Source organism: Nuphar pumila, chromosome 13, assembly GCF_984573655.1.
Source record: "Nuphar pumila chromosome 13, dmNupPumi1.hap1.1, whole genome shotgun sequence".
Classification (NCBI taxonomy): domain Eukaryota; kingdom Viridiplantae; phylum Streptophyta; class Magnoliopsida; order Nymphaeales; family Nymphaeaceae; genus Nuphar; species Nuphar pumila.
In genome coordinates, this window is record NC_143261.1 from 75,399,949 (window position 1) to 75,416,541 (window position 16,593).

At 42.7% G+C, this 16,593-nt stretch overlaps 1 long non-coding RNA gene across 1 annotated transcript; it reads right to left on the reverse strand.

The window, feature by feature from the left end:
- Positions 1-3,542: 3,542 nt before the first annotated feature.
- Positions 3,543-6,732, reverse strand: LOC149818745 (uncharacterized). Its single transcript, XR_016427152.1, has 4 exons — positions 6,665-6,732; positions 6,450-6,556; positions 6,288-6,358; positions 3,543-4,212 (listed from the first exon to the last, which is right to left on the reverse strand). It is a non-coding gene; the product is annotated as an uncharacterized LOC149818745 (long non-coding RNA).
- Between the last annotated feature and the right edge of the window lie 9,861 nt (positions 6,733-16,593).

Genomic DNA, 16,593 nt, shown 5'->3' on the forward strand with positions numbered 1-16,593 from the left:
ATAGGCGAGGGCATCTCTACTTTCTGGATCCATGTATTTTGTGATATTTATAGATGATTTTACCAGATATACATGGGTTCATTTTATGAAGAATTGAAGCGATTTGGCTAATATTTTTAAAAGATTCTATGTGTATGTTGAGACTCAGTTTATAGCAAAAATAAAAATCTTTCGTTCTAACTCAGGGGGAGAGGCATAGGAATTTATACTTGAGAAAATGATTGTGCATCAAAGGTCTTGTCCTTATACTCTAGAACAGAATGGGGTGGCAGAGAAGAAGAACAAATGTATATTGGAGATTACCAGAGCATTGACATTTAATAGTGAAATGCCTAAGAAATTCTGGTCAGAAGCAGTAAGAACAATTGCACATTTGATAAATCAAATGCCTTCCAAAGTAATTGGGAACATCTCTCCTCGTAAAAGACTGTTTGGGAAAGAACGAGAATATGACATGTTGAGGGTATTTGGAAGTACATGTTTGGTCCTAGTTCCTCAGCAATTCAGGGATAAGTTGTCCCCCAAGGCAGTAAAGTGGTTCTTTATAGGATATCTTAGAAGGACAAAAATGATATAAATGCTTTGATCTCGTAAGTAAGAAAAGGTAGACACCAAGGCATGTAAAATTTTGAGAACATGTGTCATTCTACAGTCAAAATGAATCAAAGAAGATTATGGAGTCTATTTTATCCTTTTTGATGTCTTTGGCAAAGACTTCATATAGAAGGAATGACAAGGAATTGGTCACATATAACATAAGATCATTAGAGGGTCATGTATAGCCCTTTCTGGAGCAACATGATTCAGGAGAAGAGCTCTTGCTTGAGCCAAGTCATGATGTCCTCCAAGCCGATCCTCATTTGTCAACACCTTTGTCTCTTCTTGTTCCTCAGGTGCGTAGAAGTTCTAGACTTTCTGTTTCTCCCTCTAGATTTGTTTCCTATAATTCATTTTCTGCTACTCATCAAAAAATTCTAGCTATAATCCAGTCATGTAATGTGAACCAAAAATCCTGTGTTAAGGTTGTGTCAGATGCAGAGTGGCAAAAGGCAATGGCACAGGAGTTGGAGGCTTTGGAGAGAATAAAAGCATGGGAGTTGGTCGAACTGCCTGAAAGCAAAAATATAGTTGGTTGTCGGTGAGTGTATAAGATCAAAACTAAGGTAGATGGGTCTGTTGAAAGATATAAGGCTCATCTTGTAGCAAAAGAATATAATTTGCAGTATGGGATAAACTTTGCTGAAACCTTTGCACTAATGACTCACATGACTACTATTAGGACCCTGCAAGTTGTGGCTGCAACAAGAGAATGGGAACTATGGCAGATGGATGTGAAGAATGCCTTTTTGAATGTGAGACTTGGAGGAAGAAGTGTATTTAAGGCTACTTCAAGAAATTGTTGATAAGGAAGTCAGGGTGTGTAGACTGGAGAGATCATTTTATGGGTTGAAACAAGCTCCAAGAGCTTGGTTTGAGAAATTCAATGTTGCAATGGTGAGGTTGGGATTCAGACAAAGTTATCATGAACCAGGGCAATGATCGCTAGACTAAAGATGTAATTAGCCCAAAACTTTGAAATGAAAGATTTAGGAAAATTGAAATATTTTTTGGGTCTTGAGATTGCATACTCCAAACAAAGATTTTTTTTTACTAAATACAAATATGCAACAAAATTGATTGAGAAGGCAAGACTTGCAAATAATACAAAGCAAGTGAATACTCCTTTGAAAGCTAACTGCAAATTAAAGTATACGGATGGTGAACTACTAAGTGAAAGTTAGTTGAGAGTTTGATTTACTTGACCATCTCGCAGCCAGATATTACGTTTGCAGTTCATGTGGTAAGTCAGTTTATGAGTGTTCCTAGATAATCTCATTTGACAACCGTTACGAGGATTATCAGATATGTTAGGGGTACCATGCATTATGGATTGTTCTAATTCTGCTACATTGTCATTGGAATTGAAAACATATTGTGATGTAGATTTTGGGGGTTTCTCAAGATAGACATTCTATCTCAGGGTTCTGTGTGTTTCTAGGAGAATCATTAATATCATGGAAGAGCAAGAAACAACAAAGCATTGCTTTGTCAACTACTGAGGCAGAATATCGTGTAATGGCTCAAGTGACTGCAAAAATCATTTGGTTGAGGTGGTTGTTGCAGGACATAGGAGTAAACATAGACACCACAACTGCTTTACATTGTGACAATCAAAGTGCTATCCATATCACCAAAAATTCAGAATTTCATGAGAAAACTAAGCACATTGAGATAGATTGTCACTTTACTCATCAAGCATATTTGGATGGAGTTATATCCTTGGCATACATTGGAACTCAAATCCAGATAGCTGCTTGTTTTACAAAAAGTTTACTCTTGAAGGCTTTCCAATCATTCTTGTTCAAACTTGGGTTGATTGTATTCTCATCACCTCAAGCTTGAGGGGAAGTATTAAGGAAATACCATAGTTTTATTGTGTAACACACTTTATTTGTATCTTTTTATACATACATTCTAGTATAGGGGTATTACTGTAAACTAGCTTTTTTCTCACTACTACACTATCTGTTTTGTCTTGTAGAGGGCTCTATGGGGGTCGACATTATCTTGTTGTAACCCTAATAGCTATTCAATGAAGTTGCTCTTCATCCTCTTTCTTGGTTTACTTCTCTTACTCTTACTCTCTCTTAAATCTGGTTCAACATTTGTTTCACATGACAATCTCGTATGTTTTATTTGAGCACTCAAAGATCAGGTCATGTTCTCATTATTTCCCTAGTGGCTGGTTCTACATTACCCTGCTTGTTTTTTGAATTCAACACTGAATTGTTAATCTTTTGGGGTTGCATTTGTGCTTGTCATAGGACCCAACCAATCAAATATTCCATGATCATATGTGGTTCTGTTCTGATCCTAGCTATAAACTTAGCATTATGGACCAGGTCGACTGGAATTATAGTATTTGGGTCATTGGTTAGGTGGATGATTGAATCCAATATAGTAAGATCTACATCCATAATGTAAGGTTACAGACTATAAATAAGATCTCTTTCATTTAGTGAGGATGTCTTAAATGTTAATGAAATTTACCTTTAAAGTGTTAGAGGCTGTCTTTTTCTTGAATTGATGCAATCTTTTTATTTCTATTCATTTTTCGCTCTTTGATTACCACGTTGCTTTGGGAGTAATTGAAATCAATCCCAAATAAAGGTTTCTTTCTTATCATTTTAGGCCCAACATTGGGCCTTAAATGGGTTAGGTCCATACATAAACTTCTAGGTCAGTTTAACCAAAAGGGGTCTGGACCTTTGCCATGTACATGCTGCAGCTTTGAATAGAGCAACCAGTGCCACCTTCAACCTCGACTGTTGCAACCATGGATAACCCCTATTCTCCTTATTTTCCTATTCATAAGGTTTGTCTTCATGGTAACCAATATATTGCACAACCATCATGCTGTTTTGCAATTGCAATTCCTTGGTCGGCAATTAGTCTTGAACATTTGATTGCATAACTACTTGATTAGATGATTACACGATCACTCAATAAAAACATCAATAACTCAAATATGCCAAAGCTCATTACAGTAGAAACCACAGTTGCATTGGTACTTCATATACCCTTACTGTACCAGCATGCGGTTCGAGTAGTCATACTCTAAATGTTTTTAGGCATCTTCATGCTTAATTGCTTAATTGCCTTCATTACTTCATTTGATGTTGAATGCTTCTTGGCAATACACAGGAAAAATAATGGGATAGTAACTAAAGAACAGTGAAAATACTGAGCCGTTTTGCACTTTCATCCACCACAAAAATTAACTTGTTACAAGTTTTGTCAAGTTCAATTTTCCATCCACATGAAAGATGGCAATCCACAACTTTCTTCAAGTTCATCAGGTAATGCATATTGGAGTGAAAAAGAAAAAAAACAAGAAAAGACGCCTCAGGTGATAATCTGTATCCTGCCCGCAGAAAAACATGCTGGTATCAACAAAATCTTCACAAACTTTGCATGCAATGTCCAGAGTTGGAAGTCGAACTCTCCAACAAAAGCTAATCTCCGGTAATATCATGGATATGTTCAATGTTTGTCATTATCTGCAAAACTTAATTTGTCCCGTTCAACATCCTCCAGCCGGATAACTATTGTTCCTGGATTCCCTTCTTCTTCATGCCACTTGACATGTTCCTTGTCCAGAAACTTGGTAATCTGAAAATAAGTTGCATTTTGAAATTATCTGCAAGGGTTGGAAAATCGAACTTCTAAATTTTTTCAAGAAACACTCAGAAGAAAAAGAGGCAATAAATAATTTATATCATGTTGGTTACAAGAAATGCCCAGTAATCCATGTCTATTATGAAGTCCACCACAAACACCATAATCAGTCGCTATTGAAACTCTTGGCATATAGACAAAGCTCTGACCAGTGGCCAATGTAAAAGAAAACATGTAAACTGATTATGCAAAAGCATGTTCTTAGCCTTCATGCAAGCATTCCTTGATTGTAAACACAAAAATAAACTCGAAGGATAAAATCTTGAAATCACTCACATGTTTAAGGCTAATCTAATCATAATCGCATGATGTGAAGGAATTATGGAAAAATGGAAAATAACTACTTGAAAATACTCAACTCAAAATTGAGCCCACCAAAAACTAACTATTCCTGGATCACTATTGCTATCCACAAACGAGAACATCATCATCCATACAAGACATTGAGTATTGTTCTCACAAATACCTCCTTAATGCATGTAACCCTCCATGCCAAATGGTACTTGAGCAAACACTAAATATGCTGGTTTAATGATCCCAACTTCCTTGGCATCAGTGAACTTTGCAAATGATATATTTTAAAAGATTTATACTCCATGATAGTAAACAAGGATCAGGACCCTGACAAAAGATTGGCACAGAAATCACTAGAACAGGGTGGAAAGTTGTAAATAACAAATTGTGTGCTGAATTGCACCAGTCCAGGCCTCAAAATAAGATTAAGAAAAGCACATTGCAAGAAAATTATCTTTCTGGGTTTCTTTTCTAGCAACTTTTCACAAATTAAGGTGTAAAACATCACTTGCTTACATCAACTGGTTGATGTCAGTACAGATGGAGAGACAAGAAAGGATGATTGTAGGCATATATACAGGGGTGGCTCAAGAGAAGTTGAGGCCCTAGGCATATTTCATTGGAGGCCCATATTTCTCCATTTTTTTTTTCATTGGAGGCCCTCAGCATGTGAAATATAAGAGTTATATTTTTTTCATTTGAGTCCCTAGGTGGTGGCCTCAAATCTCAAAGAGGCCAGCCGGCCCTGCATACATACATGAAATGCTGAAAGTCACAATCCCGCTGATTAATAAACCCCTACAAACAAAGGAACCACTAGAAAGATTTCCTCATGCTCAATGCCATGCATGTTGAAGTCAAGGACATGAAAATTACTTTATTAGATTAGAAATGAAACAGTAAATGCATAATATAACACAACTCAAAAGAAAGGACTATGTAACATGGATATTATTACCAGGCCCTCACACGTACCATGTCAAAATGGGTACTGGTACTAGGCACTTCTAGATGAGTCAATTGGTTTTTGAAACCAAACCAAACATGTTCTCTATTGTATGATTTGGTCAACTTATGATCAACACATGGGTTCAAAAGTACCTGATGTTATCCTTAGTACTGATCTTTCCTATAAAAAAAGTCATCCTTTTAGAAATTTCTGTATTGTAAACTTCATTCCCAAGTTGAACCCCATATCCTCACCCATATGTATGTAGCAGGGTGATAGACAAAGAATATAATAAAAAATACATAATACAGTACAAAGATGCAAAAGGGAAGAACGTCACTGAAGAACAAACAAAATAAGAAACATTCAACTTTATGAATACACCAAACATTGTGCCAAACTCCTAAAAGTGGGTCAGAATTTCACCCTAAGTTCTGGATTCTGACCGTTGGGTTCAGAGATTGATAAACAGATATGAGAATCTGGGCTCTTGATTTTAAACTGGTATTGATATTTTAAAGGTTCTAATTAGCTCAGAGAGGAAGACTGATGACCCAATCCACATTGTCCACCAACATAATCCTATAGTTCAATCAATTGAACACTTGCTGAAGTCATGCTTGTACTAGTCTACAACCTATCACTCTTACAATGACTAGTGATGTAATGCCGCCCCTAAGATTGCCCATACCTAGGACTTTTCTTCCAATAGAATTCACTAAAATAATATCCCTAACTATAGGCATAGCCTTGCGAAAACACTTACCGATTGTTTACGGCTCCCATTTAAACCAGTTTGTGGATGAATCTCTGCAATAACTTTAAGGAACTGGATGGCTAATGAAGAAAAGATATCATGGCAACGATCTATGTTAGTCATCAGTTCTTTCAGATTTAAGCAATCTAACACACAATGCTGGCCACTTACATGGAATATCTGAAAGTGTTAAAAGATGGAATTTTAGAAGTTGTATTGCCTCCCTTTTACGGTGATCATGTAAATCAAGAGTGACATCAGGCTGCCGTTCCTCATTGCTGCAAAGGGGATCCTCACTTTGTAGAATGTAAGTTTCCTCTTATTCATGGTTGAAGTAAAAAAAAGAGAAACAAAAGGCAAAACTTCCACATTCCATACACTCTAACCTGGCTTCAAAAATCACCCCCGACTGTTCATCTAATTCACGAGCCTTCTTATTATAAAATTTTCCCTGGATATATCCAATTTCACAAAAAAAAGAAATTAGATGGTAGTTATAAATCATGAGAAGCAACAAAAGTAGCATATAAAATAAAGATATCAAGAGTTCCATGAAAAGCTCAAACACAGAACATCACAAGTCAATAGCCACAGCAGTAAAAAAAGCATATGGATCAATTCAGATGCTAACTTTATAAAACTCAAAACCTTTTCTGAAGCTAAACATATAACATGAGCATAATAGAAAGGTGTAGGGGTTTTCTTACATTGTTACATTTATTTCATGTCAATTAACATATAAATTTCCTTTAATTTGAGATCAACATATCAATTCTTAATTCCCCATACATGATACTACTTCAAGGTACATCATATTGCATCAACTAACTGGGTTTACATTATGAAAAATAGCCAGCAGAGTTCAAGTTCTGGATTACAATAAGAAATGGGAAGAAAATATAGTGCAGTAAAACATCCATGGTTCTGTCCGGACAATGTTCTAAGTCAAGAAAAGGCATGTATCCAGGCAGAAGGGGATCATAAGTTAGCAGCTTAACTTAATTGACTCATAAGAACACCAGGATTCTAAATTGAGGTACCAATGCCACAAAATAAATAATAAAAACTAATGTTCCAGCAGTAGCAATTACTTGCTATTGAATGTTGTTTCAATTTAGATACTAGATTTGAGCAGGTTCCTTTCACATTGCACCATAAGATTATATCTTTACATTCACATTTTGGTTATTTCTCTTTTTATTTGTTTCAAGGAAAGCAACATTTCATTTAAAGAAAAAAGAAACGCTGGCAAATAATGACAGAAGAGAAACAGAACAGAGTACACAATCACAAAAAATTGCCTTATTATAACATTCCTATTCTCCCATTCCCTGATCAGTCCAGGTCCATCCTTCGCCACTTTTGTTTTCCCTGCAAGAGAATAGAGTTTGAGAACTAGGCATTCGGTAGTGATCATCCTCCTGAGCTTGTCCTAAAAAATTATGGCAAGGGATCTCCACCATGGACAAATGGTCGTCGTTTCTTCCCCTTCTTTCTAATCCAGGACCTTAAGATGACTTGGTAATGAAACTGACTGCACAGCACTCTGTTGACCATCTTTCCCAAAACAAATCATACAATCTTATAATGAAAGAACAAGTCCGAATCTGACTCCTCTTAAATTATAGATAGAAGATGTCTGCTAGCTAATGTGAAACCTCTAAGACTCTAAGTAGTTACATTTAACACCTTGCCAAGTGAGACTAATCCAAAAGGAAAAAAAGTGAATGCCCGCCTACTAGGAACTCACCTAACAGACTCTTCTAGGAAAAAAGGAGACACTGGTTCAAGAAGAAAGCAGTAATAAGATTCTGATGCAGGGCAGGACCCGATTGGGTCCATCGTGTCACCCGATCCGCCACAAAGGGCAGATGAAGGACCCCACACATATGACTCACTTGCAGGGACAGAGCCACGACGCAGGGAGGTACCCCTGCGCACCTACGTCAGGCGTGGTGGAGTTCGCACGCCCCAGAACCAGCTGCAGATAGAGGCTGACCCGGATCGTGGGTCGGATCCAAATCTGGACCCACGACCCGGGTCCAGTAAACAGCTTTTAAAAGGCCCTGCCTAGGGTTGCGTGGAGGGGAGAAGATTGAAACTCCAACCGCCTTTTGCCTTTTGCATTTTTCCTATTCCTTTATTTACTTGCTTACTGTGTTCCTTTACATTCTTTACTGTTTATTGATTTTCCCTTGCTTATTGAAACATTTGTGAGTTTAATAAAGAAGTTCAGCCACACCGATTCACGGTGGGCCATTTGTTTCACCCTTCCTCCATTGTGGGCTGCATCAAAGTGGTATCAGAGCCGCACCCATCTTCATCAGCGAGATGGCTCTTGAAGCAGGGAGCGATCCGGTGCGAGGCGAGGAACGTGAGGAGGCCGGCAGCGAAGACCCATTATTGCGTGTCATGGATGTATTGACGAAAATCCAAGAAAACATGATGTGAATGAGTAGGGATATCGCCGGCCTGTCAAAGAGGATGGACGGGTTTGAAGATCGCGTGACAACACTCGAGAAACCCCAAGAGCCGTGCGCAACATTGTGCGCAGGCCTCGTCGAGGGCGCAGCAGCAGGTCCACTTCCCAGCTTTACCGCATCCCTGCAGCCGACGCAACACCAACAGGGTCGAAGCACCGCGTTCCTGCCGGTGACAGCCCTCGCCCCTGATCTGAATAACGCGCAGCAACACCAGGGAGCCCCGATGAGCAGCAACCCTCTGGTAACAGCCCCACCATCTAAACCGCGCCTCCCTGCGTTGGGATCGCAGGTAGGACCGAACCTGCAGGGACCCAGCAGTGTGCAGGGGACACCTGCCAGTCCCGGCGAGTGGTCGCGCGTACCTGGGGCTACGCTGCAGGTCGACCCAAACCTGCAGGGTCCCAACCTTGCGCTGGGCCCACCTGCAGGTCCGGCCTCGTGGCAGGGCACCACGCGCGATGCGCAACAACTGGACCTGGGTCGACAGGGCCCCAGCGTCACGCTGGGCCCACTTGTAGACCCAGGTTCGTCTGTCCGAATCAGGGGAGAGCCATCTCTCCCTCCCGATCCCGCGCGAGGAGGCTCCGAAATGGTACCTCTACGAGCGGGAGCGGGCCAGACCCATTTGGGGGGACCTGACATCAGAGGGTCCAACTCGGTTTTTGTTCCAGCAGGGCACATGCCCGTTTCGTTGGGACCAACCCTTGGGTCCCAGAGAGCGGGTTTGGGTCTAGACCTCCCGTACCCAACCTACCTAGTTGGTTCAGGTGCGTGGGCAACCCCGAACCAGAACCAACCCAGTAATTTTGACCCACAAAGTAGATTTCATGCCGACCCTAGCCCATATCGGACCCGGACAGAGCTCCAGTTTGGATTTGAGCCGGGTCAAAACCAGACCCATAATCTCTTGGATCGGGGATTGAGTTCAAACCAAGCCTATTATCCCCAAAACTCGATCCTCGATCCTTCCCATCCATATCTGGGTCCAACGAGTAGTGTAGGAATGGGCCCGATCCACATCCCATCGGGCGAGTCAACCCATCCATATACACATCAAACCCCATACTCATACCCATACCCAAACCCAAACCCACCTGTTTACCCAACCCTGACCCAGAACCCAACACAACATCCGGCCCAACACCATACTCCTAACCCACAACCATATTATACCAATTCTACCCGCCAGGAACCAGAACCTCACCCGAACCCTCCCCCCTACCTTGGACTTCCCGTCATTCCAGTACCACAATACCGGCCGCAGATGGTGCCCGCCCACGGGCAAACCAGACCGAGGCAATGTCAGCAGGAACCGGCGCGCCCTGACCGCCGACCCCCCATCGGAAGAGTTCGACAGCACCTGCATCCTGGCGAGCCATACCCCCCTACGGGCAATGAAGCAGCATGGGACGACGACATTTTTTGGAACGAGCATCCTGCAGGAATGGTGGAGCCGCGACAACAGAGAGCACCAGACCACTCCTCTACTTATGGCGTAAAACTGGATCTTCCGGAGTTTGCGGGGCGCTTCGACGCAGAACAGTTTTTCGACTGGTCTTATGCAGTGCAGTTCTTCTTCGACTATCACACCGTCGCTGAACATCGTCGTGTCTCGCTAGCGTCTACGCGATTGAGAGGCCTAGCACAGACATGGTGGGTGGAGCTCCAACGATCAAGGGAGCGGCAGGGATTAGAGTACGTACAGTCGTGGGAGGAAATGCAAAGACTGATGCAGTCAAAGTTCGTGCCTTCGGATCACGCCGAGCGAGCCTACAAGGAATACCTAACCCTGCGCCAAGGTTCCCGAACTGTAGCAGAGTATACCGCGGAGTTCCATCGTCTTTCCCTGCGTGTGCAGATCGAGGAAACAGCTCGTCAGCAGGTCACGAGGTACATTTCGGGTCTCCGTCCTGTTATCACTGACGATTTTAGTTGTGTCACAGTGGAGACATTAGATCAAGCCAGCAGTTACGCCATGAACATCGAGGACAAGCTGAAGCAGAGGCAAGAATATAGGACGACCCGTAGTGAGCCCACCAGCCGACCCAAGCCGAGTTTCCCAACCAGGGGAGCAAGCTCCCCTAGTGATTCAAAACCTAGAACAGACCTTAGCAAACCTGACCAGTCAGGCCCAGCTTTCCACACCCGGTCCAAAGCCAAACCTAGTGAGTCGACCCTTCGTTGTTTTAGGTGTCAAGAGTTAGGACATGTCGCGTCCAAGTGTCCGACCATGAGCAGGAACACCCATCTTGTTGAAGGAATTGTCGAGTCCGCAAGTGAGAGTGATAGTGATGACAATTCATTAGTTGAGGTTGAGGATGAGAGGAGAGTTATAGAGTTCGACGGCAACGTCGAAAGTTTGTTGTCCATCCGTCATGTGTTGACCACACCCCGAGAATCGGCCCCATCGAAATGGCTAAGGAATAACATTTTTAGGACCCGGTGCAACTGTGAGGGGCACGCTTGTGATGTCATCATTGATACCGGAGCATGTGAGAACATGGTGTCTGAGAGTGTGGTGTCTACCTTGAAACTCAACACCGAAAAGTTGTCCCAACCCTATAAGATGGCCTGGTTCAAGAAAGGAAATGAGGTTCCCATCACTCAGCGATGCCTAGTCCGGTTTTCCATGGGGGAACACTACCACGATGAGGTGTGGTGTGATGTAGCCCCTATGCACGCGTGTCACATTCTCTTGGGACATCCCTGGCAATTCGATCGCCAGACCACTCACGATGGCCGCAAGAACACATACTCCTTTGTCTTTAATGGCCATAGGATAGTCCTTCTACCTATCAAGGAGACTGGTTTCCCCACTGTAGACAAACCTGAGCGAGTTCCCCGAATCGCAGGCCTCTCGTACCGGCTCTTCCTGGACCATTGTCAGGAAGATGGCTATTGTTATGCCCTAGTGGCAAAGCCACTGATGAGTTCGTCTGTGACCATTCCCGCGGACGTTGCCCCTCTTCTAGAGGAGTTCCGCGACATTATGCCGGATGAACTACCTGATGGATTACCTTCGGCAAGGGTAGTTCAGCATGCCATTGACTTTGTGCCAGGGTCGAGTCTACCCAACCTTCCCGCATATCGCATGAACCCCACTGAGCATACTGAGTTATTAAGACAGGTTCAGCAATTGCTGCAAAAGGGTTTCATTCGCGAGAGTGTTAGTCCTTGTGTCGTTCCCGCCTTACTTACTCCTAAGAAAGATGGGTCCATGCGCATGTGTGTCGATAGCCGTGCGATCAATCGCATCACAGTCAAATACTGTTTTCCCATTCCTCGTTTGGATGATATGTTTGATATGTTATCTGGTGCCTCCATGTTCTCTAAAATAGATCTAAAAAGCGGGTATCACCAGATTCGTATACGCGAAGGGGACGAGTGGAAAACAGCATTCAAGACGCGTGATGGATTGTACGAGTGGTTAGTCATGCTGTTTGGGTTATCTAATGCCCCAAGTACCTTTATGAACATGATGACCCAGGTCTTGCGTCCGTGTATTGGGAAGTTTGTTGTTGTCTACTTTGACGACATTTTGATCTATAGTTCCTCATTGTCCGAGCATTTGAGTCACCTGCGTCAAGTCTTAGATATTTTGAGAAAGGAAAAATTGTATGCCAATGCCAAGAAGTGTGGGTTTATGACGTCCAGTGTCGTGTTCTTAGGGTTTATTGTGTCATCTGATGGCGTCAAGGCCGACCCCGCAAAAGTCCGCGCGATTGTCGATTGGCCTACCCCAAAGACTATAGGAGAGATCCGTAGTTTCCACGGGTTAGCCACTTTTTACCGACGTTTTATGAGAAATTTTAGTACCCTTATGGCCCCCATCACGGAGTGCCTAAAAGGTACTAGTTTTCATTGGACGCCCGCGGCTAGCAAAGCCTTTACGATCATCAAAGACAAAATGACCAGTGCTCCTGTCTTAGCTCTCCCAGATTTTAGTGCAGTCTTTGAGGTTGAATGTGATGCCTCTAAAGTGGGGATTGGCGTCGTCTTGAGTCAGAATCGTAGGCCCGTTGCCTTCTTTAGTGAGAAGCTGACTCAGGCCAGGTGCCAATACTCCACTTACGATGTTGAGTTCTATGTCGTTGTACAAGCCCTTCTTTATTGGAGACATTATCTCATTTATAAGGAATTTGTCTTGTACACGGACCATGAGGCTTTGAAGTATCTGAACAGTCAAAAGAAGTTGAGTGCTCGTCATGCCAAGTGGGTCAGCTTCTTGCAAAAGTACACCTTTTCGCTTCGGCATCAATCTGGTACCCTGAACAAGGTGGCTGACGCTCTTAGTAGGAAGAACAGCCTTCTGATGACTATGTCAGTGCAGGTCATTGGTTTTGAACAATGCAAAGAGTTATACCCTACGGACCCTGATTTTCACAAAGTCTGGGAAGGGTGCATCTCTTCAGATCGCACCCTCGACCCCCGTTTTTGTATTCATAATGGTTACCTCTTCCGTGGTAACCAATTATGTGTGCCCAATTTCTCCCTTAGACTTCAGTTGATTTCTGAATTACATGAAGGAGGGTTAGCAGGGCATTTCGGGCATGATAAGACGTTCGCTCTCTTAGATGAACGATACTTTTGGCCCAAAATGCGCAAAGATGTTGTCAAGTTCATCCAAGGTTGTCATGTGTGTCAAGTGTCCAAGGGTTATCGTCAGAATAGTTGTTTGTATACCCCGTTACCCATTCCTGAACGGTCGTGGGAGCATGTATCCATGGATTTTATCGTGGGCCTTCCCTGCACACCACGTCGTTTTGATTCAATTTTAGTAGTTGTTGACCGGTTCTCCAAAATGGCTATCTTTGTTCCGTGCAAGCGCACCACCGATGCCTCTTTAGTCGCCTCATATTATTTCAAGGACGTTGCCCGTTTCCACGGTCTACCTCACACAATCACTTCCGATCGTGACACGCGTTTTATGAGCCACTTTTGGAAATCGTTATGGGCCCTGTTGAAAACTAAGCTTCAGTTCAGTAGTGCGTATCACCCCCAGACTGATGGCCAAACCGAAGTTGTGAACCGCACCTTAGGAAATTTGTTACGGAGCCTAGTGGGCGAAAATGTCAAAACTTGGGATCTCGTATTGCCCCAAGCCGAGTTCGCCTATAACAACTCCATTAACCGTTCTACTGGTAAATCTCCGTTCCAGGTAGTGTATGGTCGGTCTCCCACCCATGTCGTTGACCTAGCCCCTGTGTCAGATCTCTCAGCTCCAGCTCTGGATGCCTTTGATGCCGTTGAATATATGTGTGACATTCACAAACAAGTCTGGGCCAAACTTGTTGAAAGCTACGAGACCTACAAAGCTTTCGTAGATCAGGGTCGTCGTGATGTCCATTTCGAGGTCGGTCAACTTGTCTGGGTGTATTTGCCTCCAGAGCGTTTTCCTGTAGGCACCTATAGCAAATTAAGTCCTAAGAAGTATGGCCCTTTTAGGATCCCTCAGCGATTGGGTTCGAATGCTTACCTCCTTGAGCTGCCCGATGATTGGCATATTTCCCCTATTTTCAACGTGGCTGATATATATGCTTACTGTGGCAACAAGTCGACAGAGCCGACTTCTTCCCAACCAGGGGAGAATGATGCAGGGCAGGACCCGATTGGGTCCATCGTGTCACCCGATCCGCCACAAAGGGCAGATGAAGGACCCCGCGCATATGACTCACTTGCAGGGACGGAGCCACGAAGCAGGGAGGTACCCCTGCGCACCTACGTCAGGCGTGGTGGAGTTCGCACGCCCCAGAACCAACTGCAGATAGAGGCTGACCCGGATCGTGGGTCGGATCCAAATCTGGACCCACGACCCGGGTTCAGTAAACAGCCTTTAAAAGGCCCTGCCTAGGGTTGCGTGGAGGGGAGAAGATTGAAACTCCAGCCGCCTTTTGCCTTTTGCATTTTTCCTATTCCTATTCCTATTCCTATTCCTTTATTTACTTGCTTACTGTGTTCCTTTACATTCTTTACTGTTTATTGATTTTCCCTTGCTTATTGAAACATTTGTGAATTTAATAAAAAAGTTCAGCCACACCGATTCACGGTGGGCCATTTGTTTCACCCTTCTTCCATTGTGGGCTGCATCAGATTCCGTCATAGTTTCAATAGATACTGCCATTTTCCTTCAACACTTACATGAGTTCTTCCCATTCCCTACACTCACTTTGAGTGGGCAGCCTTCTCAGAGTCGCATTCCAAACTACATTCCCTGCCATCAGTTTGCCACTGAGCATTTGAGATCCATCAACAAAGAGAACACATTCAGGAACCTACAAGCTAAAAGAAAAAGGAGAACTAATCTGGACATGAGTCTGTCCAGAAAATGGTCCTCCTACCATTATATACTCTAGGTCCATTCCTATTTTGAACTCCTTCAAGACCTTAATCCATCCTTTCTATAGCTAAGAGCCTGCATCCACTTGGAGCTCAATTTCCAACTAATTCAATAGCCTTGACCAGTTTCTATCCTCATTGTTTATCAACCATCACCTCCACTTCGTACCAAGTTTATGGTGTCTATTCTTTTGATTGTTAGGCCACCCAGGGAGGCAATGAAATGTTTCGCCATCACACCAAATGCACTCCCTCGTCTCCCCTATACCCCTTCTGTAGTAGTCAAAAGAGGACTTTAACCGTTCTCCATTCCACACCTTTTTGAGAGTTTTGAAGAGATAAGAAATAGGAAGATTTCCTGTTAAAACATGGTTAATCATCCCCAAGGACCCCAACCTACCAGCCAAAGGTAGCCTGGATAACCAAGATTAAATCTTTATGTAGACCTGATCCTTCATTTCAGCCTAGTGACAATTGAGCCTTTCTTAAGATATCAGTGTGAGTCATCATCCTCAAATACTTCAGTGTTTGGTAATCTTCCTATGTTGTTGAGTTTGCCTGCTCCATCTCTCCATCCAAGTTTTACATCAGCAACCAACATTTGTTTTATTAAGGCATGATGCTACAAAAGAACCTGTAAAGTAAACCATGATCTCCAAACTTGTTCAAGATTGGATCCCAGAAAGTAAAATATCATATGAAAATTGAATATATGTTTCAAGGAAGAATGTTTGAAGTGCAATAACCTTCAAAAAACCACAATCCACGTCTCTGCTCATTATCAAACTAAGGATCTTGCTAACTATTTTGACTCACAGTGGAGAAACAGGGTCACCTTGGTGGAGGCTTTTAGACATACTGAAATGTCTTCCTAGTTCCCCATCAATGGATACCAAGATCAGCATCGAGGAAAGAATATCCATAACCGAATTCAACAGGCAGATTGATGATTATTTTAATATTAGGATGGCATCCATCCTATCTGTAAATGTTCTTGACCTTGTTGGGACCACTATTGGTCCCTCCCATATTGCCCAACGCCTATCCTCATCAGCTGACCAAAAAGTTGGGGGGCTTTGTGCTGGCTCAGGAATTGAATCAACAAGCCTTACATAATTTGTGCTGCCTCAAATGATTGTTGTATTCTAAGTTAACAACCTAAATAACATAGAAGTACATATGGACAAACGATATGTAAAAATACAGTGAGAAAACACTGATTTTACTTGGTATTTTTCATACTTGTGCATCAAACTAATTGCATGACCTCACAGACCTCATAGGACACTATTTTAGGGCAAATCATTTTGTGATAGTAAATAAACTTAATGTTGTAAATATCATAGTGTCATATTATATGATATCGCATCTGTAAACTCAGCCCCAAATCATTTACACCAGTAGGAGAAGAGAGAGGAATAGAGGAAGACACAGTTAACCATTGATTATGTTTCTCAGTGAAGAGCTGCGCCTCTTAATCGTGATTAATATATGTT